Consider the following 4,086-nt stretch of genomic DNA (forward strand, 5'->3'; position numbering starts at 1 on the left):
GAGGTAATGTTAAAATAGACTACGTGATCGACAGGGACAGAGGAAATGTTAAGATAGACTACGTGATCGACAGGGACAGAGGTAATGTTAAGATAGACTACGTGCTCGCCAGGGAAGAGGTAATGTTAAGATAGACTACATGATCGACAGGGACAGAGGTTATGTTAAGATAGACTACGTGCTCGACAGGGACAGAGGTAACGTTAATATAGACTACGTGCTCGACAGGGACAGAGGTAATGTTAAGACAGACTACGTGCTCGACAGGGAAAGAGGTAATGTTAAGTTAGACTACGTGATCGACAGGGACAGAGTTAATGTTAAGATAGACTACGTGATCGTCAGGGACAGAGGTAATGTTAAGATAGACAACGTGATCGACAGGGACAGAGGTAATGTTAAGATAGACTACGTGATCGACAGGGGCAGAGGTAATGTTAATATAGACTACGTGCTCGACAGGGGCAGAGGTAATGTTAAGATAGACTACGTGATCGACAGGGGCAGAGGTAATGTTAAGATCGACTACGTGATCGACAGGGGCAGAGGCAATGTTAAGATAGACTACGTGCTGGACAGGGAAGAGGTAATGTTAAGATAGACAACGTGATCGACAGGGACAGAGCTAATGTTAAGATAGACTACGTCGTCGACAGGGACAGAGGTAATGTTAAGATAGCCTACGTGCTCGACAGGGGCAGAGGAAATGTTAAGATAGACTACGAGCGTTAAGATAGACTACGTGATCGCCAGGGACAGAGGTAATGTTAAGATAGCCTACGTGCTCGACAGGGACAGATGTAATGTTAAGATAGAATACGTCTTTTAGTTTTCTTAACAACTTAACATAATCTTATCGTAATAGCAGAAGCTACGTGATCGACAGGGACAGAGCTAATGTTAAGATAGACTACGTCGTCGACAGGGACAGAGGTAATGTTAATATAGACTACGTGCTCGACAGGAACAGAGGTAATGTTAAGATAGCCTACGTGCTCGACAGGGGCAGAGGCAATGTTAAGATAGACTACGTGATCGCCAGGGACAGAGGTAATGTTAAAATAGACTACGTGATCGCCAGGGACAGAGGTAATGTTAAGATAGACTACGTGCTCGACAGGGACAGAGGTAATGTTAAGATAGAATACGTCTTTTAGTTTTCTTAACAACTTAACATAATCTTATCGTAATAGCAGAAGAGGCGATCCAAAATTTGACAAAAATAACGTCATTTGAAAGGGGCTCATTCGGGCATGCGTGATATTATGTATAAATCATCAAAATGTTAACGGCACATAGGAAAATAAATTTTAATTTCTTTTTGTTTTATATATTTTACACTTTTCACACTATGAGTGTGATATTAACGGAAAGTGACTTACTTTTGCTATGTGAGAAAATTAAGAAATGTTAGTTTTACTCTGCTGATAAGAAAAAATGAGCGAAAGTAAGTGACAGTACCTTTAAAATATAAATGTTACAAACTTTTGAAATAAGTTGCAGAATATTTTTAACGTTACTTACAAAGTATCATGATCGGTTGCTCGCAATGGGTCCCTGAATCAAACCCCAAACGTGGCGGAGATTTTTTAATTAATTTGTGAATGGACATTTCTTTCCTTTATTATTCCACGTTGTAATAAATGGGTAAGAAACTACAGTCAGATATATGCGAAACAAACTGGACCTCGTATTCACCTGAAATACAACATATAGGACTCCGAGCCTCAATATATGGGAATAAAGAAAACACATCCCATGTTTACTGACGCAACGTAAACAAATCGGATGGCATCAACTGGTTAACGACGCAACATACTAGTAGAATCGCGCACTAATGTGATATAAATGTCCACATAAAATATCTATATTCCTTCATCTGTTGTTATTCTTCATAATGCGGGAGTTGGCCCGAGCTCACGTTCAGTGGTTTGTGACTTCATATGAGAAAGATTGTATTATTTCAGTACAACGGTTCTGTTCCATCTGTGTGTATTAGTGATGTAAAATACAAAAGTCTGTGTTGTATCTTTGATAATTTCCTCAAAATACAGAATGAGCTGTGCACACGTATATTTCTTCAGAATAACGGTAAACAGGTTAGGGTTCGATATCAATAGTAACCTGGTTCTGTTGAAAAATATGTTACTTCCATTTTCTATATTTAATTCATTTTTGTCTTAGCGACAACAATGAAATATCTACACTAAACGATAAACTTCCCACTATGATAAGTAATTGTTCAAACTTCCAAAACATGTAACCATTAAATCCATGATGTCAAATCATGGTCAAATAGAATCCGATAAGGCTGTAGTAAACAATACAGCATAGTATGTAGATATGTTGTGGGCCTGAAAATGCTTTTGCCTCATATTGAAATCCAAAATACTAATAATTCATTATTCAATAATTATGTTTCTCAAAGAAATACATATTTGAACTCTAAAAATATATAAAAATAAAAAAAAAAAATTTAAACCTCCGGCGGGACTCGAACCCGCAATCCCCGGCTTAGGAGGCCGGTGCCTTATCCATTGGGCCACGGAGGCATTGATCCTTTCTGTTGCATATACAATACATATACCGACAGACTCTCGTGTTGAATTAAAATACCCATTTTGTGTTAATTATTATATTAAATAACTCTTATACATGACTAAATGGAACATTTTTGTTCTTAATATACGCCTTTATTTATCGTATAATGCTATTTCTACACTATCGATATAGACAAAGGTCACTTTCCCGCTCATCGTCTCAGGCCTTGCTGTAGGCCTGCCGATCCCGACTCCAAGATTGTCTAATGTTCGGTAGAGTAATGCTTACAGACTGACGTAGTATTGAAACTGAAGATAAATTGATAACAGACAAATATGTCTACATGCTATCTAGGCCTAACTAATCATAACAATCGGATTTGAGACAACTCGTCCAATATCTTGGCATACTTGAATTTATGGACGAATCATCCCATTTTCAGAAGAATGTTTTTGAACAGAAATCCTGAAACATGAAATATCATTGTATCCGAAACCAGCATTACAAAACTGAACAGTTGATAAAAACCTGTAAAGAAACACTAATGACTTTTAAAATATTTTCACCAGACTCATCATTTAAATAAGGGGTGAGAAGGGTGGACCTCCGTCTTCTCCAGCTACCCGTACCAGGCTTTCAAGGGAATGGCGGTGCAGAGTCCCTCTATGTTATAGAGATTCCAGCTTGGTAGGTATAGAAATAAGGGTAAGTATAGAAATAAGGGTAGGTATAGAAATAAGGGTAGGTATAGAAATAAGGGGTGGGAAGGGAAGACCTCCGTCTTCTCAAGCTACCCGTCCTAGGCTTTCAGGAGAATGGTGGTACAGAGTCCCTCTATGTTATAGAGATTCTAGCTTGGTAGGTATAGAAATAAGGGTAGGTATAGAAATAAGGGTAGGTATAGAAATAAGGGTAGGTAAAGAAATAAGGGTAGGTATAGAAATAAGGGGTGGGAAGGGAGGACCTCCGTCTTCTCAAGCTACCCGTCCTAGGCTTTCAGGAGAATGGTGGTACAGAGTCCCTCTATGTTATAGAGATTCCAGCTTGGTAGGTATAGAAATAATGGTAAGTATAGAAATAAGGGTAGGTATAGAAATAAGGGTAGGAATAGAAATAAGGGTAGGTATAGAAATAAGGGTATGTATGGAAATAAGGGTAGGTATAGAAATAAGGGTAGGTATAGAAATAAGGGTAGGTATTAAAATAAGGGGTGAGAAGGGTGGACCTCCGTCTTCTCAAGCTACCCGTCCTAGGCTTTCAGGGGAATGGTGGTACAGAGTCCCTCTATGTTATAGAGATTCCAGCTTGGTAGGTATAGAAATAAGGGTATGTATAGAAAAAAGGGTAGGTATAGAAATAAGGGTAGGTATAGATATAAGGGTAGGTATAGAAATAAGGGTAGGTATAGAAATAAGGGTAGGCATGGAAATAAGGATAGGAATGGAAAAAAAAGGTATGTATAGATATAAGGGTAGGTATAGAAATAAGGGTAGGTATAGATATAAGGGTAGGTATAGAAATAAGGGTAGGTATAGAAATAAGGGT

General features: G+C 38.3%; 1 non-coding gene across 1 annotated transcript; it reads right to left on the reverse strand.

The window, feature by feature from the left end:
• Positions 1–2,479: 2,479 nt before the first annotated feature.
• Positions 2,480–2,552, reverse strand: Trnar-ccu. The gene has a single exon. It is a non-coding gene; the product is annotated as a tRNA-Arg (tRNA).
• Between the last annotated feature and the right edge of the window lie 1,534 nt (positions 2,553–4,086).

The sequence above is a fragment of the Mizuhopecten yessoensis genome, unplaced genomic scaffold, assembly GCF_002113885.1.
Source record: "Mizuhopecten yessoensis strain PY_sf001 unplaced genomic scaffold, ASM211388v2 scaffold1635, whole genome shotgun sequence".
NCBI classification, from domain to species: domain Eukaryota; kingdom Metazoa; phylum Mollusca; class Bivalvia; order Pectinida; family Pectinidae; genus Mizuhopecten; species Mizuhopecten yessoensis.